The sequence below is a fragment of the Ranitomeya variabilis genome, chromosome 2, assembly GCF_051348905.1.
Source record: "Ranitomeya variabilis isolate aRanVar5 chromosome 2, aRanVar5.hap1, whole genome shotgun sequence".
NCBI lineage: Eukaryota > Metazoa > Chordata > Amphibia > Anura > Dendrobatidae > Ranitomeya > Ranitomeya variabilis.
In genome coordinates, this window is record NC_135233.1 from 216983347 (window position 1) to 217009835 (window position 26489).

General features: G+C 40.4%; 1 long non-coding RNA gene across 2 annotated transcripts in view; it reads right to left on the reverse strand.

Annotated features, from left to right (window-relative positions):
* Positions 1-26489, reverse strand: part of LOC143804957 (uncharacterized) — a 126182-nt gene that overhangs the window by 91370 nt on the left and 8323 nt on the right. The window contains exons 3-5 of one of the 2 annotated variants that reach the window (XR_013221137.1): positions 24377-24442; positions 21791-21859; positions 20481-20555 (exon numbers count right to left, since the gene is read on the reverse strand). This is a non-coding gene — a long non-coding RNA (uncharacterized LOC143804957). Of the gene's footprint in view, positions 1-19663; positions 20556-21790; positions 21860-24376; positions 24443-26489 lie in introns of those variants that run through there. The other variant, XR_013221136.1, reaches the window with a different exon arrangement.

Genomic DNA, 26489 nt, shown 5'->3' on the forward strand with positions numbered 1-26489 from the left:
TAAAAAAGCAGTGACATCTCGCCACATTAACTCTTTCGGACCAGATTGTTCATATAAACAATTGACAAGAGTTCGGCTAATTTTTCTCGAAGACTTTCAATATTTAGTTACAGCAAATACTATACCATAAATGAGACAAATAAGGGTCTTCTTTTTATCTGGCCATTATAGAGGGGAGTTTCATACATAGCCTCCCCCCTATAATAAGTAGCAGTTCTGTTTTTTACTGGATGTGGAGGGCATGCAATACCACATTTTGCCTGTAGTGGCTGCAGTAGAGCTAACTGTAAATTCATCCTGTAAAATTCAGATGTTTGATGGGGGTCTGGGGGGATTCAAGGTATTGTCTGAGATGAGAGAGCCCCTTTAATCACGTCAATTACAGCTTTATAACGTGGCCATTATATGTCATCTCTCATGCTTGTGATTTTTAAAACAACAAAGGCAAGGCAGGTTTTCTTGAATAGATTACAATAAAGAAAATCATCTGATAAGCAATAAAATTGTAACATTTGATACAACTACACTGCTCAAAAAAATAAAGTAAACACTTAAACAACAGAATCTAACTCCAAGTAAATCAAACTTCTGTGAAATCACACTGTCCACTTAGGAAGCAACACTGATTGACAATCAGTTTCACATGCTGTTGTGCAAATGGAATAGACAACAGATGGAAATTATTGGCAATTATCAAGACACACTCAAAGGAGTGGCTCTGCAGGTGAGGACCTCAAACCACATCTCAGTACCAATACTTTCTGGCTGATGTTTTGGTCACTTTTGAATGTTGGTTGTGCTTTCACACTCGTGGTAGCATGTGACGGACTCTAAAACCCACACACGTGGCTTAGGTAGTGTAGCTCATCCAGGATGGCACATCAATGCGAGCTGTGGCAAGAAGGTTTGCTGTGTCTATCACCGTAGTGTCCCGAGGCTGGAGGCGCTACCAGGAGACGTGGAGGGGGCCGTAGGAGGGCAACAACCCAGCAGCAGGACCGCTACCTCCGCCTTTGTGCAAGGAGGAACAGGAGGAGCACTGCCAGAGCCCTGCAAAATGACCTCCAGCAGGCCACAAATGTGCATGTGTCTGCACAAACGGTTAGAAACCGACTCCATGAGGATGGTCTGAGTGCCTGAAGCCCACAGATGGGGGTTGTGCTCACAGCCCAACACCGTGCAGGACGCTTGGCATTTTCCATAGAATACCAGGATTGGAGAATTTGCCACTGGCGCCCTGTGCTCTTCACAGATGAAAGCAGGTTCACACTGAGTACATGTGACAGACGTAACAGAGTCTGGAGACTCCGTGGAGAGCGATCTGCTGCCTGCAACATCCTTCAGCATGACCGGTTTGTCAGTGGGTCAGTAATGGTGCGGGGTGGCATTTCTTTGGAGGGCCTCACAGCCCTCCATGTGCTCGCCAGAGGTAGCCTGACTCCCATTAGGTACCGAGATGAGATCCTCAGACCCCTTGTGAAACCATATGCTGGTGCGGTTGGCCCTGGGTTCCTCCTAATGCAGGACAATACCAGACCTCATATGGCTGGAATTTGTCAGCAGTTCCTGCAAGATGAAGGCATTGAAGCTATGGACTCACCCATTCCCCAGACCTGAATCTGATTTAACACATCTGGGACATCATGTCTCACACCATCCACCAACGTCACGTTGCACCACAGACTGTCCAGGAGTTGGCCGATGCTTTAGTCCAGGTCTGGGAGGAGATCCCTCAGGAGACCATCCACCGCCTCATCAGGAGCATGCACAGGCATTGTAGGGATGTTATACAGGCACGTGGAGTCCACACACACTACTGAGCATCATTTCCTTGTCTTGAGGTATTTCCACTGAAGTTGGATCAGCCGGTAATTAGATTTTTCACTTTGATTTTGAGCATCATTCCAACTCCAGACCTCCATGGGATATTCATTTTGATTTACATTGATAATTGTTATGTTTTATTGTTCTGAACACATTTCACTAAGTAATGAATAAAGATTTACAACTGGAATATTTCATTCAGTGATATCTAGGATGTGGTATTTTAGCATTCCCTTTATTTTTTGGAGCAGTGTATGAAACAGTAAAAACTGTGCTTCATACAGAATACATAGGCCAGTTTCACATTAGCGTTGCGGACGGCTGCGGACTTCCTCCATTAAGCCTTGCCCTCGGCCGCATCTCCGCTGCCAGCTCCGCCTACTTCTGCATGCGGCCTGCGTACCTATCTGTAACATTAGGTACGCAGGTCGTGCCGCTGTATGCGGATGCTTCCGCATGCGTCGTTTTGATGATGCGGCAACCAACATAGAACGCAGCTTGTAGCAATTTTTTTTTCTCCGCATCGTCAAAACGACGCATGCAGAAGCATCCGCATATAGCGGCACGACCTGCGTACCTAATGTTAAAGATAGGTACGCAGGCCGCATGCAGAAGTAGGCAGAGGTAGCGGCCAAGGGCGGGGCTTCACAGAGGAAGTCTGCAGCCCTCCGCAGCTCCTCCAAACGCTAGTGTGAAACTAGCCTTAGTGATGTAATGACGTCATGTTATGGGGCTTATACACTGTGTACATGATTCACAGTCACAGAGCATTGTGCTGGATCACAGGTGTGTAGTAACCAGGCCTGGAGGAAAGTCTGGATGACGGCTCCATCACTGATGTCACTGCACCGTGTAAATCCTGTGTAAATCTAGAATTGTGTGATGTCCTCTATCTATTATCTATCATCTATTATCTATCAATCTATTATCTATCCATTATCTAGCTATCTAGTTTTCTTTTCATTGGCTATCTACTTTTTATTTATCTTGCTGTTTCTTTCTTTTTCCTTTTTTCTTATTCTATTTACATACATCTATATATATAATTGTCTAAGGGGTACTTCCGTCTTTCTGTCGGCAACTTCAGTCACGGAAATCCCGCGTCGCTGATTGGTCTCGCCAGCTGCCTGTCATGGCTGCCGCGACCAATCAGCGATGGGCACAGTCCGATTAGTCCCTCCCTACTCCCCTGCAGTCAGTGCCCGGCGCCCGCATACTCCCCTCCAGTCAGTCAGTCACTGCTCACACAGGGTTAATGCCAGCGGTAACGGACCACGTTATGCCGCGGGTTACGCACTCCGTTACCGCCGCTATTAACCCTGTGTGACCAAGTTTTTACTATTGATGCTGCCTATGCAGCATCAATAGTAAAAAGATCTAATGTTAAAAATAATAATAAAAAAAAAACAACCTGCTATTCTCACCTTCCGTAGTCCGACGATGCGCTTGCGCCTGCAGGTTCCGGTGCTAAGGATGCTATGCGAGAAGGACCTGCCATGACGTCACGGTTATGTGACCGCAACGTCATCACAGGTCCTGCGCTCATACCAACCTTGGGACCGGAAGCTGCCACGTGCACCGCACACAGGCGACAGAACTACAAGGGGCCCTCGGAAGGTGAGTATATGTTTATTTTTTATTTTTTAACCTCTGACATACGTGGCTGGGCAATATACTATGTAGCTGGGCAATATACTACGTGACTGGCCAATATACTACGTGGCTGGGCAATATACTACGTGGCTCTGTGCTGTATACTACGTCGCTGTGCAATATACTACGTGGCTCTGTGCTGTATACTACGTCACTGGGCAATATACTACGTCACTGGGCAATATACTACGTAACTGGGCAATATACTACGTGGCTGGGCAATATACTACGTCACTGGGCAATATACTACGTGGCTGGGCAATATACTACGTGGCTGGGCAATATACTACGTGGCTCTGTGCTTTATACTACGTAACTGGGCAATATACTACGTGGCTGGGCAATATACTACGTGACTGGGCAATATACTACGTGGCTGGGCAATATACTACGTGGTTGGGCAATATACTACGTGGCCTGTGTTATATACTACGTGGACATGCATATTCTAGAATACCCGATGCGTTAGAATCTAGAATCGGGCCACCATCTAGTATCTATATATCTGTCTATTTATTTATATTTCTTTTTATCTATCCACGAATCTATTTCTCTGAACCTCTCTCTTTCCATTTCTCTATCTGCATCTATCATACTGTATGCAGCTATCTGTATTGCTTTTTCTTTCTAGATTGCTCTTTCTTTCTTTCTAGATTGATCTTTCTTTTCCTCTATATTCCTCTTTCTTTCTATCTAGATAGCTTTTTCTTTTTCTTTCCTTCTTTCTTTCTTTCTTTCTTTGGAGATTGCTCTTTCTTTCCTTCTATCTACAAGTGCTTCTCACAAAATTAGAATATCATAAAAAAATAATTTATTTCAGTTCTTCAATACAAAAAGTGAAACTCATATATTATATATAGTCATTACAGAGTGATCTATTTCAAGTGTTTATTTCTGTTAATGTTGATGATTATGGCTTACAGCCAATGAAAACCCAAAAGTCATTATCTCAGTAAATTAGAATACTTTATAACACCAGCTTGAAAAGTGATTTTAAAATCCGAAATGTTGGCCTACTGAAATGTATGTTCAATAAATTCACTCAATACTTGGTCGGGCTCCTTTTGCACCAATTATTACATCAATGCAGCATGGCATGGAGGTGATCAGCCTGTGGCACTGCTGAGGGGTTATGGAAGCCCAGGTGGCTTTGATAGCAGCCTTCAGCTCGTCTGCATTGTTGGGTCTGGTGTCTCTCATCTTCCTCTTGACAATACACCATAGATACTCTATGGGGTTAAGGTCAGGAGAGTTTGCTGCCAATCAAGCACAGTGATACTGTTGTTTGTAAACCAGGTATTGGTACTTTTGGCAGTGTGGACAGGTGCCAAGTCCTGCTGGGGAATGAAATTTCCATGTCCAAAAAGCTTGTCGGCAGAGGGAAGCATGAAGTGCTCTAAAATTTCCTGGTAGATGGCTGCGCTGACTTTGGCCTTGATAAAACACAGTGGACCTACACCAGCAGATGACATGGCTCCCCAAACCATCACTGATTGTGGAAACCTCACACTAGACCTCAAGCAGATAGGATTGTGGCCTCTCCACTCTTCCTCCAGACTCTGGGACCTCGATTTCCAAATGAAATGCAAGATTTACTTTCCTTGTGGAGTGTGTCAATGACTGCCTTCTGGACATCTGTCAAGTCAGTAGTCTTCCCCATGATTGTGGAGCCTACTGAACAGACTAAGGGACCTTTTTAAGCTCTTAGGAAGCCTTGGCAGGTGTTTTTTGTTAATTATTCTAATTTACTGAGATAATGACTTTTGGGTTTTCATTTGCTGTAAGCCATAATCATCAACATTAACAGAAATAAACAATTGACATAGATCACTCTGTTTGTAATGACTCTATATAATGAGTTACACTTTTTGTATTGAAGAACTGAAATAAATTAACTTTTTGATGATATTCTAATTTTACGAGAAGCACCTGTATATTGCTCGTTCTTTCTTTCTTTCTTTCTTTCTTTCTTTCTTTCTTTCTTTCTTTCTTTCTTTCTTTCTTTCTTGCTTTTCATTCTTTCTTTCTGTCTATATTGCTCTTTCTATCTACATTGCTCTTTCTTTCTATCTATATTGCTTTTCATTCTTTCTTTCTTTCTGTCTATATTGCTCTTTCTATCTATATTGCTCTTTCTTTCTATCTATATTGCTTTTCATTCTTTCTTTCTGTCTATATCGCTCTTTCTATCTATATTGCTCTTTCTTTCTGTCTATATTGCACTTTCTTTCTCTTTCCTTCTTTCTGGCTATATTGCTCTCTTTCTGGCTATATTGCTCTTTCTTTCTGTCTGTATTGCTTTCTTTCTTTCTTTTTCTCTTTCTTTCTTTTTCTTTCTTTCTATATTGCTCTTTCTTTCTGTCTATCGCTTTTTATTTATTTATTTCTGTCTCTATTGCTCTTTTTATCTACAGTGCCTACAAGTAGTATTCAACCCCCTGCAGATTTAGCAGGTTTACACATTTGGAATTAACTTGGCATTGTGACATTTGGACTGTAGATCAGCCTGGAAGTGTGAAATGCACTGCAGCAAAAAAGAATGTTATTTCTTTGTTTATTTTTTTTTTTAATTGGGAAAAGTTTTTTCAGAGGGTCATTTATTATTCAACCCCTCAACCCACCAGAATTCTGTTTGGTTCCCCTAAAGTATTAAGAAGTAGTTCAGGCACAAAGAACAATGAGCTTCACATGTTTGGATTAATTATCTCTTTTTCCAGCCTTTTCTGACTATTTAAGACCCTCCCCAAACTTGTGAACAGCACTCAAACATGGTCAACATGGGAAAGACAAAGGAGCATTCCAAGGCCATCAGAGACAAGATCGTGGAGGGTCACAAGGCTGGCAAGGGGTACAAAACCCTTTCCAAGGAGTTGGGCCTACCTGTCTCCACTGTTGGGAGCATCATCCGGAAGTGGAAGGCTTATGGAACTACTGTTAGCCTTCCACGGCCTGGACAGCCTTTGAAAGTTTCCTCCCATGCCGAGGCCAGGCTTGTCCGAAGAGTCAAGGCTAACCCAAGGACAACAAGGAAGGAGCTCCGGGAAGATCTCATGGCAGTGGGGACATTGGTTTCAGTCAATACCATAAGTAACGTACTCCACTGCAATGGTCTCCGTTCCAGACGAGCCCGTAAGGTACCTTTACTTTCAAAGCGTCATGTCAAGGCTCGTCTACAGTTTGCTCATGATCACTTGGAGGACTCTGAGACTGACTGGTTCAAGGTTCTCTGGTCTGATGAGACCAAGATCGAGATCTTTGGTGCCAACCACACACGTGACGTTTGGAGACTGGATGGCACTGCATACGACCCCAAGAATACCATCCCTATAGTCAAGCATGGTGGTGGCAGCATCATGCTGTGGGGCTGTTTCTCAGCCAAGGGGCCTGGCCATCTGGTCCGCATCCATGGGAAGATGGATAGCACGGCCTACCTGGAGATTTTGGCCAAGAACCTCCACTCCTCCATCAAGGATCTTAAGATGGGTCGTCATTTCATCTTCCAACAAGACAACGACCCAAAGCACACAGCCAAGATAAACCAAGGCCTGGTTCAAGAGGCAAAAAATCAAGGTGTTGCAGTGGCCTAGTCAGTCTCCTGACCTTAACCCAATTGAAAACTTGTGGAAGGAGCTCAAGATTAAAGTCCACATGAGACACCCAAAGAACCTAGATAACTTGGAGAAGATCTGCATGGAGGAGTGGGCCAAGATAACTCCAGAGACCTGTGCCGGCCTGATCAGGTCTTATAAAAGACGATTATTAGCTGTAATTGCAAACAAAGGTTATTCCACAAAATATTAAACCTAGGGGTTGAATAATAATTGACCCACACTTTTATGTTTAAAATTTATAAAAATTTAACTGAGCAACAAAACTTTTTGGTTTGTAAGATTTATGCATCTGTTAATAAATCCTGCTCTTGTTTGAAGTTTGAAGGCTCTAACTTATTTGCATCTTATTAAACCTGCTAAATCTGCAGGGGGTTGAATACTACTTGTAGGCACTGTATATTGCTCTTTCTTTCTGTGTTGCACTTTCTTTCTTTCTATCTATATTGCTCTTTCTTTCTATATTGCACTTTCTTTGTCAATATTGCTTTCTTTCTTTCTCTCTGTCTATATTGCTCTTTCTATCTATATAGCTCTTTCTTTGTCTATATTGCTCTTTCTTTGTCTATATTGCTCTTTCTTTCTGTCTATATTGCTTTCTTTCTTTCTTTCCTTCTGTCTATATTGCTCTTTCTATCTATATTGCTCTTTCTTTCTGTCTATATTGCACTTTCTTTCTATATTGCTCTTTCTTTCTGTGTATATTGCTATTTATTTATTTCTGTCTATATTGCTGTTTCTTTCTATCTATATTGCTCTTTTTTTCTGTATTGCTCTTTCTGTCTATATTGCTCTTTCTTTCTATCTATATTGATTTCTTTCTATATTCTTTCTGTCTATATTGCTCTTTCTTCCTCTTTCTATCTATATTGCTTTCTTTCTTTATTGCGCTTTCTTTCTTTCTTTCTTTCTTTCTTCGTTTCTTCCTTTCTATCTATATTGCTCTTTCTTCCTTTCTTTCTATCTATATTGCTTTCTTCCTTTCTATCTATATTGCTGATCTCTTTCTTTCTATACTGCTCTTTCTTTCTTTCTTTCGAGATTTCTCTATCTATATAGCTGTTTCTATTATCTATCTATCATCTATCTATCTATTTATTTATCTATTTATCTATTATCTATCTATTATCTATTTATTTATCTATTTATCTGTCTATTTATCTATCTGTCTGCCTGTTTGTCTTTCTTTCTTTCTATCAATCATGTGTCTTTTCTGTTTTCTTTTTTTATATGTTTATTCTGCACAATACCTAACCCGCTCCTATTGTCTGTGACAAATTGCATTTCATTTCTAAGCAGCACAGACCCCCCCATCACCACACAATGAAATGCATGAAGGCAAAAAAAACACAAGAAGGTTATAAAAATTAAACTTGAATACAATCTGGCATGAAAGGCTATGGAAGAATAAAAACTAAAATAAAAACTACATAACTGAGAAGCTTTTTTTATGAGATTCAGATCTTATTAATCACTTGTAGCCGGCTCATAAGGGGGATTGTGAACTGTTTACTTTGCTCAGGGCATTTGATTTCTGCAGGTTGTGTCTCATATGAAGCCGACCCAGACGATATTGCCATCTGATGCTCGCTATTAACCCTGTCATGTCTGCGAGATGATAACAATCAGAATATGGGGAAGGTAAGCTTTAATAAGATAAATCCCTTTGAGAAACACGGAAATGCTAATTGCCGCGGGCAAATGTTTAATGCGCTTTGTGCTGTGTGCTTTTTACATATATAGGACACCATAGTTATATACTCGTATGTCATTTTCAATATTTGTCACTATTGTTGATACTTCTTCAGTCCAAGGTTAATTTCACACAGGGCGTTTTTTCAGCGTTATTTTCTGCAGCAAAACCTGATCTCTTAGCTGGAAAGAAACTGCATAAAAAAAGCATATTTTCCTTGTTTTCTTGTGTTTTTATGCGTTTTTGTGTGTTTTTTTGTCTCTTGTGCATGCTGATAAAGCTTCGTGTAGAAAAAAAAAAGTTCAATTCCAAAAAATGAGGTTTTGGTACAAAAAACGCAAAAAAATCTGATACCTGCGTTTTTGGTACTTTTTTTCAGTGTTTTTTCACCACCCATTCAAATCCATGGATTCAAAATGCTGAAAAAAAACGCTGAAATAAGAGACATGCTCTATGTAAAAAAAAAAGCGTGTGCATGAGATTCCTTAAATCTCATAGACTTTGTTGCTACTGTAAAATGCGGCTGAAAATTAGCATAAGAAACATGCAGCACAAACTCCTAACTTTTTAGCTATGCTCACACCACCGTATGGGGGATATATATATATATATATATATATATATGTGTGTGTATGTATGTATGTGTATATATATATATATATATATATATATATATATATATATATATATATATATATATATATATATATATACTAGCTGTACTACCCGGCTTCGCCCGGGGTAATAACTGCTGTTAGCAAAATAGAATGTGTTAACAAAAAGTTATTCTGCACAAAAAAACCACAAAACAAATAGATAGAAATGTAATTATTATTAAAAACTAAGCTAATAGAAGCATTTTACAACATACAGTGCCTACAAGTAGTATTCAACCCCCTGCAGATTTAGTAGGTTTAATAAGATGCAAATAAGTTAGAGCCTTCAAACTTCAAACAAGAGCAGGATTTATTAACAGATGCATAAATCTTACAAACCAAAAAGTTTTGTTGCTCAGTTAAATTTTTATAAATTTTAAACATAAAAGTGTGGGTCAATTATTATTAAACCCCTAGGTTTAATATTTTGTGGAATAACCTTTGTTTGCAATTACAGCTAATAATCGTCTTTTATAAGACCTGATCAGGCCGGCACAGGTCTCTGGAGTTATCTTGGCCCACTCCTCCATGCAGATCTTCTCCAAGTTATCTAGGTTCTTTGGGTGTCTCATTTGGACTTTAATCTTGAGCTCCTTCCACAAGTTTTCAATTGGGTTAAGGTCAGGAGACTGACTAGGCCACTGCAACACCTTGATTTTTTGCCTCTTGAACCAGGCCTTGGTTTTCTTGGCTGTGTGCTTTGGGTCGTTGTCTTGTTGGAAGATGAAATGACGACCCATCTTAAGATCCTTGATGGAGGAGCGGAGGTTCTTGGCCAAAATCTCCAGGTAGGCCGTGCTATCCATATTCCCATGGATGCGGACCAGATGGCCAGGCCCCTTGGCTGAGAAACAGCCCCACAGCATGATGCTGCCACCACCATGCTTGACTGTAGGGATGGTATTCTTGGGGTCGTATGCAGTGCCATCCAGTCTCCAAACGTCACGTGTGTGGTTGGCACCAAAGATCTCGATCTTGGTCTCATCAGACCAGAGAACCTTGAACCAGTCAGTCTCAGAGTCCTCCAAGTGATCATGAGCAAACTGTAGACGAGCCTTGACATGACGCTTTGAAAGTAAAGGTACCTTACGGCTCGTCTGGAACGGAGACCATTGCGGTGGAGTATGTTACTTATGGTATTGACTGAAACCAATGTCCCCACTGCCATGAGATCTTCCCGGAGCTCCTTCCTTGTTGTCCTTGGGTTAGCCTTGACTCTTCGGACAAGCCTGGCCTCGGCACGGGAGGAAACTTTCAAAGGCTGTCCAGGCCGTGGAAGGCTAACAGTAGTTCCATAAGCCTTCCACTTGCGGATGATGCTCCCAACAGTGGAGACAGGTAGGCCCAACTCCTTGGAAAGGGTTTTGTATCCCTTGCCAGCCTTGTGACCCTCCACGATCTTGTCTCTGATGGCCTTGGGATGCTCCTTTGTCTTTCCCATGTTGACCATGTTTGAGTGCTGTTCACAAGTTTGGGGAGGGTCTTAAATAGTCAGAAAGGGCTGGAAAAAGAGATAATTAATCCAAACATGTGAAGCTCATTGTTCTTTGTGCCTGAACTACTTTTTAATACTTTAGGGGAACCAAACAGAATTCTGGTGGGTTGAGGGGTTGAATAATAAATGACCCTCTGAAAAAACTTTTCCCAATTTAAAAAAAAAATAAACAAAGAAATAACATTCTTTTTTGCTGCAGTGCATTTCACACTTCCAGGCTGATCTACAGTCCAAATGTCACAATGCCAAGTTAATTCCAAATGTGTAAACCTGCTAAATCTGCAGGGGGTTGAATACTACTTGTAGGCACTGTATATTTCAACACCAGAGATATTCCACACAGATTTAACTAAATTGGCCAAGTAATGTGAAGTAATCTTCTACTACTTATTCGAGAGCCTTTTGATAAACGACATTCTTAGTTTTTCCTTCAGGTGCAAAGACAAACGGATTTTTGGCCGTTCCAACTCTTGAACAGGCCACATAAAGTTGACCATGAGAAAAGCATGGAGATTGAAAATCTAAGCTAGCTGAAGAGCCCGGCGTTGCCTGGGCATAGTAAATATCTGTGGTTAGTTATAGCACCTCACTTCTCTTATTTTCCCATCACGCCTCTCATTTTCCCCATCACATCTTTCATTTTCCCCCTCACATCTCTCATTTTCTCCCTCATACCTCTCATTTTCCACCTCACTCCTCTTATTTTCCCCCTCACTCCTCTCATTCCCCCCTAACACTTGTCATTTCGACCTCACATCTGTCATTTTCCGATCACTCCACTATTTTCCCTCACTCCTCTCATTTTGCACTCACACCTTTTCATTTTCACCTCACACCTCTCATTTTCACCTCAGTATATACATGTTTGTCATCTCCCTTATATATAGTATACACCTGTATGTCATCTCCTGTATATAGTATATACCTGTATGTCATCTCCCCTGTATATAGTATATACCTGCTGTGTGTCATCTCCCCTGTATATAGTATATACATGTATGTCATCTCCTCCTATATATAGTATATACCTGTATCTAATCTCCTCCTGTATATAGTATATACCTGTGTGTCATCTCACCTATATATAGTATATATCTGTGTGTCATCTCCTCCTGTATATAGTATATACCAGTATGTCATCTCCTCCTATACATAGCATATACCTGTATGTCATCTCCTGTATATACTATATACCTGTAGGTAATCTGCTCCTGTATATAGTATATACCTGTGTGTCATCTCCTTCTGTATATATTATATACCTGTATGTCATCTCCTGCTGTATGTAGTATGTACCTGTATGTCATCTCCTCCTCTATATAGTATATACCTGTGTGTCATCTCTCCTGTATATAGTATATATCTGTGTGTCATCTCCTCCTGCATATAGTATATACCTGTGTGTCATCTCCCCTGTAAATAGTATATACCTGTGTGTCATCTCCTCCTGTATATAGTATATATCTGTATGTCATTTCCTCCTGTATTAGACCTCGTTCACACGTTATTTGGTCAGTATTTTTACCTCAGTATTTGTAAGCTAAATTGGCAGCCTGATAAATCCCCAGCCAACAGTAAGCCCACCCCCTGGCAGTATATATTAGCTCACACATACACATAATAGACTGGTCATGTGACTGACAGCTGCCGGATTCCTATATGGTACATTTGTTGCTCTTGTAGTTTGTCAGCTTATTAATCAGATTTTTATTTTTGAAGGATAATACCAGACTTGTGTGTGTTTTAGGGCGAGTTTCGTGTGTCAAGTTGTGTGTGTTGAGTTGCGTGTGGCGACATGCATGTAGCGACTTTTGTGAGATGAGTTTTGTGTGGCGACATGCGTGTAGCAACTTTTTGTGTGTCGAGTTGCATGTGACAGGTTAGTGTAGCAAGTTGTGTGCAGCAAGTTTTGCGCATGGCGAGTTTTGCGCGTGGCCAGTTTTATGTGTGGTGCCTTTTGAGTATGTGCAAGTTTTGTGTGAGGCAACTTTTGCATGTGTTGCAACTTTTGTGCACGTGGCAATTTTTCCGCGTGTGCAAGTTTTGCGTGTGGCGAGTTTTCCATGAGGTGAGTTTTGCACGTGTGGCGAGTTTTGCATGTGGAGAGTTTTGCGCGTGGCGAGTTTTGAGCGGCGACTTTTGTGTTTCAACTTTTATGTGGCGAGGTTGGTGTATGTGTGGTGAAATGTGCGCTGAGGGTGGTATATGTGTTCGAGCACGTGGTAGTGTGTGGCGCATTTTGTGTGTGTGTTCATATCCCCGTGGTGGTGTGGTGATTATCCCATGTCGGGGCCCCACCTTAGCAACTGTACAGTATATACTCTTTGGCGCCATCGCTCTCATTCTTTAAGTCCCCCTTGTTCACATCTGGCAGCTGTTAATTTGCCTCCAACACTTTTCCTTTCATTTTTTCCCCATTATGTAGATAGGGGCAAAATTGTTTAGTGAATTGGAAAGCGCGGGGTTAAAATTTCACCTCACAACATAGCTTTGACGCTCTCGGGGTCCAGACGTGTGACTGTGCAAAATTTTGTGCCTGTAGCTGCGACACCTCCAACACTTTTCCTTTCACTTTTTCCCCATTATGTAGATAGGGGCAAAATTGTTTGGTGAATTGGAAAGCACGGGGTTAAAATTTCACCTCACAATATAGCCTATGACGCTCTCGGGGTCCAGACGTGTGACTGTGCAAAATTTTGTGGCTGTAGCTGTGACGGTTCAGATGCCAATCCCGGACATACATACACACATACATACACACATTCAGCTTTATATATTATATATATATATATACACTCACCGGCCACTTTATTAGGTACACCTGTCCAACTTCTTGTTAACACTTAATTTCTAATCAGCCAATCACATGGCGGCAACTCAGTGCATTTAGGCATGTAGACATGGTCAAGACAATCTCCTGCAGTTCAAACCGAGCATCAGTATGGGGAAGAAAGGTGATTTGAGTGCCTTTGAACGTGGCATGGTTGTTGGTGCCAGAAGGGCTGGTCTGAGTATTTCAGAAACTGCTGATCTACTGGGATTTTCATGCAAAACCATCTCTAGGGTTTACAGAGTATGGTCCGAAAAAGAAAAAAAATCCAGTGAGCGGCAGTTCTGTGGGCGGAAATGCCTTGTTGATGCCAGAGGTCAGAGGAGAATGGGCAGACTGGTTCAAGCTGATAGAAAGGCAACAGTGACTCAAATCGCCACCCGTTACAACCAAGGTAGGCCTAAGAGCATCTCTGAACGCACAGTGCGTCGAACTTTGAGGCAGATGGGCTACAGCAGCAGAAGACCACACCGGGTACCACTCCTTTCAGCTAAGAACAGGAAACTGAGGCTACAATTTGTACAAGCTCATCGAAATTGGACAGTAGAAGATTGGAAAAACGTTGCTTGGTCTGATGAGTCTCGATTTCTGCTGCGACATTCGGATGGTAGGGTCAGAATTTGGCGTAAACAACATGAAAGCATGGATCCATCCTGCCTTGTATGGAGCATCTTTGGGATGTGCAGCCGACAAATCTGCGGCAACTGTGTGATGCCATCATGTCAATATGGACCAGAATCTCTGAGGAATGCTTCCAGCACCTTGTTGAATCTATGCCACGAAGAATTGAGGCAGTTCTGAAGGCAAAAGGGGGTCCAACCCATTACTAGCATGGTGTACCTAATAAATTGGCCGGTGAGTGTATATATATATATATATATATATATATATATATATATATATATATATATATATATATATATATATATATATATATACAGCACAGACCAAAAGTTTGGACACACCTTCTCATTTAAAGATTTTTTTGTATTTTCATGACTATGAAAATTATACATTCATACTGAAGGCATCAAAACTATGAATTAACACATGTGGAATTATATACTTAACAAAAAAGTGTGAAACAACTGAAATTATGTCTTATATTCTAGGTTCTTCAAAGTAGCCACCTTTTGCTTTGATGACTGCTTTGCACATTCTTGGCATTCTCTTGATGAGCTTCAAGAGGTAGTCACCGGGAATGGTTTTCACTTCACAGGTGTGCCCTGTCAGGTTTAATAAGTGGGATTTCTTGCCTTATAAATGGGGCTGGGACCATCAGTTGTGTTGTGCAGAAGTCTGGTGGATACACAGCTGGTAGTCCTACTGAATAGACTGTTAGAATTTGTATTATGGCAAGAAAAAAGCAGCTAAGTAAAGAAAAACGAGTGGCCATCATTACTTTAAGAAATGAAGGTCAGTCAGTCCAAAAAATTGGGCAAACTTTAAAAGTGTCCCCAAGTGCAGTGGCAAAAATTATCAAGCGCTACAAACTGGCTCACATGAGGACCGCCCCAGGAAAGGAAGACCAAGAGTCACCTCTACTTCTGAGGATAAGTTTATCCGAGTCATCAGCCTCAGAAATCGCAGATTAACAGCAGCTCAGATTAGAGACCAGGTCAATGCCACACAGAGTTCTAGCAGCAGACACATCTCTAGAACAACTGTTAAGAGGAGACTTTGTGCAGCAGGCCTTCATGGTAAAATAGCTGCTAGGAAACCACTGCTAAGGACAGGCAACAAGCAGAAGAGACTTATTTGGGCTAAAGAACATAAGGAATGGATATTAGACCAGTGGAAATCTGTGCTTTGTTCTGATGAGTCCAAATTTGAGATCTTTGGTTCCAACCACCGTGTCTTTGTGCGACGCAGAAAAGGTGAACGGATGGACTCTACATGCCTGGTTCCCACCGTGAAGCATGGAGGAGGTGGTGTGATGGTGTGGGGGTGCTTTGCTGGTGACACTGTTGGGGATTTATTCAAAATTGAAGGCATACTGAACCAGCATGGCTACCACAGCATCTTGCAGCGGCATGCTATTCCATCCGGTTTGCGTTTAGTTGGACCATCATTTATTTTTCAACAGGACAATGACCCCAAACACACCTCCAGGCTGTGTAAGGGCTATTTGACCAAGAAGGAGATTGATGGGGTGCTACGCCAGATGACCTGGCCCCCACAGTCACCAGACCTGAACCCAATCGAGATGGTTTGGGGTGAGCTGGACCGCAGAGTGAAGGCAAAAGGGCCAACAAGTGCTAAGCATCTCTGGGAACTCCTTCAAGATTGTTGGAAGACCATTCCCGGTGACTACCTCTTGAAGCTCATCAAGAGAATGCCAAGAGTGTGCAAAGCAGTCATCAAAGCAAAAGATGGCTACTTTGAAGAACCTAGAATATAAGACATAATTTCAGTTGTTTCACACTTTTTTGTTAAGTATATAATTTCACATATGTTAATTCATAGTTTTGATGCCTTCAGTGTGAACGTACAATTTTCATAGTCATGAAAATACAGAAAAGTCTTTAAATGAGAAGGTGTGTCCAAACTTTTGGTCTGTACTGTGTGTGTGTATATATATATATATATATATATATATATATATATATATATATATATATACTGAACATAGATGACATAAATATCCATATGTATTGAAATTTAATACATATTGTAGTCATAGTACGGATTCTAAAATGTGACCATATTCCACCCACAGAAAACTCCCAGGAATGTCAAATTTAAGTGGAACACTTTTTTTGTATGTTATAATTTGTAATTTAAAAAAAAAAAAAAAACAAATAAAAAAAACAATAATTTATCTCAATTAAATTAGGGAGTTGTTAAAAAAAAAAATCAAATATACTGTATAGTAAAAAATAACCATTTTTTAATCATTTGTTCACCCACATGGATCATAATACATTTATTTTAAAGTAATAAATATATGAAAAATGTAATTCTGAGAGTTTATACTTTACGTCCTCTTTATGGTTAAACGGTTCCATCTTACAAGTAGTCGCTGCGCATTCAGGCTCTTTCTGTAGATGTATTGTAACACTTTAAATAAAGTCTGTTTTGGAAACTGAAGTCACAAAGCAAACAGAGGGTGTTAAGGCACTAAATTTTCAAGAGGAAATCCTATAGTGGAAACTTCACTTTTTTTTTTGTTTTCACATCAAGTGTAACTTGTTAAAAGCACAGGTGAAGGGGGAAAGAAAGCAGATATTAAAGTGAGATATGAGGACTGTGAAATCTACCGGCCTTGAATAAACTGAAATAAATGGTTTAATATGAAAAAAACTGTATATGTTATATAGGCACATGTGTCATGATGCTTTACATGGCTTTACAATATAGCATTGTTTTAATAAATGGAGGGAAACTTATCGTAAAATTTCTGAATAGAAGGGCTTTTTTTTCAATTTTAAATTGATGACATCAGTCATGAGAAAGGAGATATATAGAATAGAAGAAAACAGTGCCCCTAGTGGGCAGGGTATTTGCTTTTGCAAAATGATAAATCATAATGTATCAATCTGTCTACATCCAGGAGATATACTTATTTATGTATATAGAATCAACATCTATCTATTATCCATTTATCGATTATCTATCATCTATTATCTATCTATTATCTACTGTGTCTATTATCTATCTATTATCTATCTTCTATTATTTATCTATCTATTATCTATCGATTATCTATTATCTATCTATCTATTATCTATCTATTATCTATCAATCTATTATCTATTATCTTCAGAAAGATTTAGCACATTCTGGAGTTGTGGTACATTGTTCTAATGTACAGAGACACCTGCACAAATATGGCCGTCATGGAAGAGTCATCAGAAGAAAACCTCTCCTGTGCCCTCACCACAAAATTTTGGCATTTTGGAAATGACAAATGAGGTTAAAATAGAACTCTTTGGCCACAATGATCAAAGGTATGTGTGGAGAAAAAAGGGCACAGAATTTCAGGAAAAGAACATCTCCCCAACCATTAAGCATGGGGGAGGATCAATCATGCTTTGGGGTTGGGTAGCAGCCAATGGCACAGGGAAGAATGGATTCAATGAAATTTCAACAAATTCTTGATCCAAACATAACACCATCTGAAGGTGAAAAGAGGATGGCTTCTACAAATGGATAATGATCCTAAACACACGTCAAAATCCACAATAGACGACCTCAAAAGGTGCAAGCTTAAGGTTTTACAATGGCCCTCACAGTCCCCTGACCTGAACATCATTGAAAATCTGTGGCTAGACCTCAATATAGCAGAGGAAGCAAGACAACCCAGGAATCTCACAGAACTGGAGGAATTTTCCAAGGAGGAATGGATGAAAATCCCTCAAACAAGAACTGAAATACTCTTGTCTGGCTACAAAAAAGCATTTACAAGCCATGATACTTGTAAAAGGGAGTGCTACTCGGTACTAGCCGTGCAGGGTGTCCACATTTTTGCATCAGCCCATTTTCCTTTTTCTACTTTTTAAAATGTAAAAAATAGCAATTTTTTTTTTAGTCTAAAATACACGGTGAATTGTGTCATCTGTTACTTTAGGCCTTTTAGAGATCATTTCATCTTCAACTTTCTTAATTGTTCAGAATCACAAGAATTTTGACCCACACCTCTAGATACAGTATATACATATACGCATACACACATCTACACACAGAATATACACCTGCACACATACACCCACATATATGTACACGTACACACACATTTATTGATGTATACACATCACACACATCTACATATAGTATATACACATACATATATTTCTCTCCTTCTATATATATATACATACTATATATACACACGTGCATTATCACTTACAGATGCTCCGTACACACTAACAGACATACACATAGGCTTTTGCTTTCATACATAGAACAGTCGTGGTAGTGTAATACACTATATACATATCTTATGTAACCCACCCTGCTGTGCCGTCTGAGGTCCCCACCTAATAACACCAAGACCCCGACATATCCTGAGGTTATAGTAACAGTGGTATCATGTAACTTCTCTGTCTCCGCGAGGTTCTGAATGTGCCTCTGCGCAGCCAATCAGCTGCCTTTAAAATGTAACTGTCACTTCCTGTGTAGAAAGCGGACAGCCCAGGGGGCGTGGCTTAAATGGTAGTCATTGTGCATCATGAATGCTGGGGATGTCAGTAGTTGGACCCTCAAAAATCAACTGGTTACCATGTGAACCAGGATAAATGAGAAGACCAGACCTGATTATACAATGTACGCTGGACATCTTTGTTAAGAAGACTACCCTCCTCAAAGACTCTATTTAATCCAACTTTTTGGTGGTCATTTCCCAAGAGGTTTAACTATATATCAAAAAGAGCCAGCATGGCCTAATGCGACCAATCATAGCCAAGCTTTCATTTCCAAAGCTGCAATCAAGAGAGTAAGCTGGAATCTGATTGTTTGGGAAAAAATGAAAGATGGAATCTGATTGGGTGTAAGAACGTAAGCTGTAATCTGATTAGTTGGGAAGTAATGTAAGGCGTAATCTTGTTGGTTGAAAAAATGTAACATGAATCTAATTGGATTAAAGAATTTCAGATAAAATATGATTGCTCGAACGAATGAAAGCTAGAATCTGATTGGTTGGGAAAAAATGTAAGATGGAATCTGACTGGTTGAAGGAATGTAAGGTGTGATATTATTAGTTGGGAAATAATGTAGGCTGGAATCCAATTGGATGAAAGAATGAAAGATAGAATCTGGTTGGGAACTAATGAAAACTGGAATCTGGCTATGTAAGCTGAAATCTGATTGGGAAAAATGTAAGTGGAATCTGATTGGGTGAAAGAATGTAAACCATTATCTGATTACTTGGGGAAATTATGTAAACTGAAATCTGATTGAAAAAAAATGAAAGCTGAATTCTAATTAGTTGGGAAATAATATAAGTTGTAATGTAAATGGTTGAAAGAATGTAAACTGGAATCTAATTGGATGAAAGAATTTCAAATAAAATCTGATTGGCTTAAACAATGAAAGATGGATTCTGATTGGTTGGGAAAGAATGTAAACTGGAATCTGACTGGTTGAATGATTGTAAGGTGTAATTTGATTTGTTGTGAAATAATGTAAGATAGAATCTGACTGGTTGAAAGAATGAAGGAGAATTTGATTGGCTGGGAATAAATGTAAGCTAGAATCTGATTGACTGAACACACTGAGGACATTTTTTACTTTTTTTTACCTTTTTTTTTCATTCTAAATACATTCTTTGGCCTCTAATCAGATACAAAAATCTGACAATTCTCAGTCCAGCAGCTAAAGCAGTGACATGAGCAGCTGATGGGCTACATTTACATTACAGTGGCCACGGTGTAGCTGCCACTGGCCATAACCGTGAAAACAAGGGGTGAGAGAAGCTAAATTGGCTTTATAAAAGGGGTTTCGGATCTGTCAAATCAGCCTTAAAGGGGCCACTCATATTTTTATAAATGGCTATTGTCGGATAGATCTTATAAATACAAGCAATTTTGCAATTTACTGCTTATCAAAATTTCTAGTCGTTCTTAAGATAGTGAAACATTTATTTATTTATTTTTACAACTCATTGCCATGGAGACCGACCACCAGTGCTAGATAGCAGAACCAAGCGCAGTGCTTACATGCTCTTGTCTATTGAGCTTGTACGCGCTCATTTGAAGCTAAGATCCCTAGATCTCGCTGTTACCTCCTAATCTTGGCCATCTTCAGTGCGATGCTTACGAGCTGCACAGCAGCGGCGGTCGGTCTCCAAGGCGACGAGCTGTAAAAGAAAAGACAAATGTTAATATCTCAAGAACAACTAATCATTTTAATCAGCAGTAAATTGCAAAAGTGCTTATACTTACAAGCCCTACCCAACCATATCCATCTATGAAGATGGGAATTACCCCTTTAACTAAATAATTACTAAAATTAGCCATTAATACAATGATTTCCACTGCTACAACATCCAGAATGCGGATCATTTAAAAGGTTTCCAAAATTAGATGAACATGGCTGTCTAAAACAGCGCCTCTCCTGTATACAGGATGACTGCGGTATTGCAGATCAGCCCTGTTTACTTGGCTGCAATACCTGACAACCCCTGAGGATACGTATGGCGCTGTTTCCGGAAGAAAATATGTTTTCCTAACCCTGGACAACCCTTTAAATTCTCCATATATTGTTTCATTTCATGAAGTTTTTTAGCTATGTAACAGAGAGGTCTTTCCATCCCCCAACGCCCCGGGTACAAATGTTACCTCTTATACCCCGATTGTGCGTTGATCAAGTTTTAGATTATATTTTTTGTTTTTGCCATGTCTACAAACAACTACATGATATAAATGATTGACACACTTACAAAGGAGCGTGGTCCAGCATTTTCTGGGTTAAACATAAGTATTTCCGTTTTCATGTCCTCGCACATTCACCCTTTAGATATGTAGATGGAAATGCCAAAGTAATATCGCGGCAGGTTGTACATGGCGGAAAGCTCCCATCGCATTCACAGGGTCAATCGGCTTATTGACAGCCAGTCCTTCATTATTAAGACAAAATCCCTCATCCTGAAGATAATCAATCCTCAATACCCTTTTCTTCTCTGCCGGGGATCAAGTCCTACTACCCTCCTGGGACAGCATCAAATCTTAATATTGTCCTGCCCTTTACATGTGTAATTAGGGACAGCAGAGGGGGGATCATGCTGGCTCTCAGCCCGACAACTATTTATACACCCACAAATCCCATTGTCTCCATAAAAAAACAATAAAGAGCCAACTGCGCCCATGTTACCAAATAATGGGGAAAGCCTGGGCACTAGGATTGGCATTATAGAAGGCAGAATATCGATGTTACCACTCCGAAAATACTGCCATCTAATAGAACAAACCATGGTGGGCCGACCTCCGGAGGGACAATTACCAGCGCTACATTAAGTGATTTTCTATCTAAAAAATGTAATATAGAAAAATCAAAAGAGCAGACGAGACTGCAGTCCAGAGAAAGGAACGCTACCTTCTGTCACCAGCAGAGGGCAGGGTGTTAACATGTTAGGGAGATCTTCTCAAGGAATCCACTGGTATCCTGCGGAAAACGGGCAGAAAAGAATGAGATGGAAATATGGGATAGATAGATAAGATAGATAATAGATAGATAAGATAGATAATAGATAGATAATACAGTGCCTTGCGAAACTGGAACTTTTCAACGTTTTCCCACATATCATGCTTCAAACATAAAGATACCAAATTTACATTTTTGGTGAAGAATCAACAACAAGTGGAACACAATTGTGAAGTTGAATGAAATTTATCGGTTATTTTAAATTTTTGTGGAAATTCAAAAACTGAAAAGTGGGGCGTGCAATGTTATTCGGCCCCTTTAACTTAATACTTTGTTGCACCACCTTTTGCTGCGATTACAGCTGCAGTCGCTTGGGGTATGTCTCTCTCAGTTTTGTACATCGAGAGACTGAAATTCTTGCCCATTCTTCCTTGGCAAACAGCTCGAGCTCAGTGAGGTTTGATGGAGATCGTTTGTGAACTGCAGTTTTCAGCTCTTTCCACAGATTCTCGATTGGATTGAGGTCTGGACTCTGACTTGGCCATTCTAACACCTGGATACGTTTATTTGTTAACCATTCCATTGTAGATTTTGCTTTATGTTTGGGATCACTGTCTTGTTGGAAGACAAATCTCTGTCCCAGTCTTAGGTCTTTTGCAGACTCCAACAGGTTTTCTTCCAGAATGGTCCTGTATTTGGCTCCATCCATCTTCCCATCAATTGTAACCATCTTATCTGTCCCTGCTAAAGAAAAGCAGGTCCAAACCATGATGCTGCCACCACCATGTTTGACAGTGGGGATGGTGTGTTCAGGGTGATGAGCTGTGTTGCCTTTACGCCAAACATATCGTTGGCATTGTTGCCAAAATGTTTGATTTTGGTTTCATCTGACCAGAGCACCTTCTTCCACATGTTTGGTGTGTCTCTCAGGTGGCTTATTGCAAACTTTAAACAACACTCTTTATGGATAGCTTTGAGATATGGCTTTCTTCTTGCCACTCTTCCATAAAGGCCAGATTTATGCAGTGTACGACTGATTGTTGTCCTATGGACAGACTGTCCCACCTCAGCTGCAGATCTCTGCAGTTCATCCAGAGTGATCATGGGCCTCTTGGCTGTATCTCTGATCAGTCTTCTCCTTGTTTGAGATGAAAGTTTAGAGGGACGGCCGGGTCTTGGTAGATTTGCAGTGGTATGGTACTCCTGCCATTTCAATATGATCGCTTGCACAGTGCTCCTTGGGATGCCCCTTAGTGACGGAGCCAAATTTTTGAAATCTGACCAGTGTCACTTTATGTGGTAATAACTCTGCAACGCTTCAACAAATCCCAGTGATTTTAAGATTATTTTTTCGTGACACATATCACTTTATGATAATGGTAAATTAAGTCAATGTGTTTTTTGTTTATTTATCAAAAATATCAAAAATTTGAGAAAAATGTAAAAAAATTAGCAATTTTAAAAATTTGAATGATTATCCCTTTAATCCAGATGGTCATACCACAGCAAACCATTAATAAATAACATTTCCCACATGTCTGCTTTACATCAGCACTATTTGTAAAATGTTATTTTATTTTGTTAGCATTTTAGGAGGATTAAAAATGTAGCAGTAATTTTTCATTTGTTCAAGGAAATTTACAAAATTTATTTTTTTAGGGACTTATCCATGTTTGAAGTGACTTTAGGGGTCCTATATATTGGAAAACCGTCAAAAGTGATACCATTTTAAAAACAGCACCCCCTGACATATTGAAAACTGCAGTCAGGTATTTTATTAACCTTTCAGGTGCTTTACAGGAATTAATGCAAAGTGGCATGACAGAAATGAAAATGTGTATTTTTACCACCTAAATGCCTCTAACATCTGAACAGATTACTCCAGCCCTCAGACTCTAAGGCCGCTATTTGGTCGTGAATTGCCATGGCAAACATCAGGACCACAAAATCATGATCTGAGGGCACCAATTTGGATAAAGAGGAAGCCCCCACAGTCTGTTAACCATTTATAATGATGTAGTCACTATTGACAGCAGCATCTAAGGGGTTAAACAGATATGGATGGTGACAACACTGATCGTGGCTGATGCAGCAAGTTGTCAGCTATCATCATTAGGCATTTAGGACAGCATTGGATCATTCAGAGATCCACAATGAACTTCTGGAGGGAGTTTGCTGCACTGAAAGTAATGGGGCTGAATAATATTGCACGCCCCACTTTTCAGTTTTTGAATTTCCACAAAAATTTTAAATAACCAATAAATTTCATTCAACTTCACAATTGTGTTCCACTTGTTGTTGATTCTTCACCAAAAATTTACATTTGGTATCTTTATGTTTGAAGCATGATATGTGGGAAAAGGTTGAAAAGTTCCAGGGGGCCGAATACTTTTGCAACGCACTGTAGATGATAGATAGATAGATAGATAGATAGATAGATAGATAGATAGATAGATAGATAGATAGATAGATAATAAATAGATAGATGACAGATAGAAGATGATGATAATAGATAATAGATAGGTAGGCATAACTGACCTGTATTATATAGCCATTTCTTTACTTGTCTGGTAATGCAGGAATGAATACAGACAGAAGAGGCCCCTGCACAAGAACAGTATATGAGTCTTTTGCAGTCTAATCGCTGATCATAATGTATTCCTTTATGTGTCTCTGACAGGAGCTACGTGCCCTTAGACCTTTAAGAGATAAGGTCAGCAGCCATGCTCTTTCTCCAGATATAGGGTCCTGAAGTGCTATCTGTCTATCCATCCATCATCTATCTGTTTATCTATCTATCTACAGTTGTGCTCAAAAGTTTACATACCCCGGCAGAATTTTTGCTTTCTTGGCCTTTTTTCGGAGAATATGAAGATAACGCCAAAACGTTTTCTCCACTCATGGTTAGTGGTTGGGTGAAGCCATTTATTGTCAAACTACTGTGTTTTCTCTTTTTAAATCATAATGACAACCCAAACATCCAAATGACCCTGATCAAAAGTTCACATACCCCATTTCTTAATTCCGTGTTTTGCCCCCTCTAACATCAATGAAGTCTTTTGTGGTAGTTGTGGATGAAGTTCTTTATTTTCTCAGGTGGTAAAGCTGCCCATTCTTCTTGGCAAAAAGCCTCCGGTCCCTGTAAACTCCTGGGCTGTCTAGCATTAACTGCGCGCTTAAGATCTCCCCAGAGTGGCTCAATGATATTGAGGTCAGGAGACTGAGATGGCCACTCCAGAACCTTCACTTTGTTCTGCTGTAGCCAATGACAGGTCGACTTGGCCCTGTGCTTTGGATCCTTGTCATTTTGGAACATCCAAGTACGTCCCATGCTCAGCTTCTAGGCTGATGAGTGCAAATTTGCCTCCAGCATTTGCTGATAACGTTCTGCATTCATCGTTCCTTCAACTTTGACCAAGTTTCCTGTGCTTTTGTAGCTAACACATCTCCAAAACATCAGCGATCCACCTCCGTGCTTTACAGTAGGAAAGGTGTTCCTTTAATCATAGGCCTTGTTGACCTCTCTCCAAATGTAACGTTTATGGTTGTGGCCAAAAAGTTCAATTTTGGTCTCATCACTCCAAATTTCCTTGTTCCAGAAGTTTTGAGGCTTATCTCTGTGGTGTTTTGCGTATTGTAGGCGAGATACTTAGTGGCATTTGCGCAGTAATGGCGTTCTTCTGGTGACTCGATCATGCAGCCTATTTTTCTTCAAGTGCCTCCTTATTGTGCATCTTGAAACAGCCACACCGCTAGTTTTCAGAGAGTCCTGTATTTCAGCTGATGTTATTTGTGGATTTTTCTTTGCATCCCGAACAATTTTCCTGGCAGTTGTGGACGACATTTCTGTTGGTCTACCTGACCGTGGTTTTGTTTATACAGAGGCCCCGATTTTCCATTTGTTAATCACAGTTTGAACACTGCTGACTGGCATTATCAATTCCTTGGATATCTTTTTGTATCCCTTTCCTGTTTTATACAGTTCACCTACCTTTTCCCGTAGATCTGTTGACAATTCTTTTGCTTTCCCCGTGACTAACAATCCTGAAACGTCAGTGGCTGGATGAAAGATGCAAGAGTCTGTCTGGATCCCAGAAACTCACTCAGCTTTTATGCACACACACTGGTTACAAGCAAACAGGTCACAGGTGAGGATGTTACCTTAAAGGCCCCGTCTCACATAGCGAGATCGCTAGCGAGATCGCTGCTGAGTCACAAGTTTTGTGACGCAACAGCGACCTCCATAGCGATCTCGCTATGTGTGACACGTACCAGCGATCAGGCCCCTGCTGTGAGATCGCTGGTCGTGACGGAATGGCCTGGACCTTTTTTTGGTCGTTGAGGCCCCGCTGACATTGCTGAATCGGTGTGTGTGACACCGATCCAGCGATGTCTTCACTGGTAACCAGGGTAAACATCGGGTTACTAAGCGCAGGGCCGCGCTTAGTAACCCGATGTTTACCCTGGTTACCAGCGTAAATGTAAAAAAAAACAAACAGTGCATACTCGCCTTTCGGTGTCCAGGTCCCTTGCCGTCTGCTTCCTGCTCTCACTGACTGCCGCCGTACAGTGAGAAGTGAGAGCACAGCAGTGACGTCACCGCTGCGCTCTGCTCTCACTGTACGGCCGGATCTCAGTCAGAGCAGGAAGC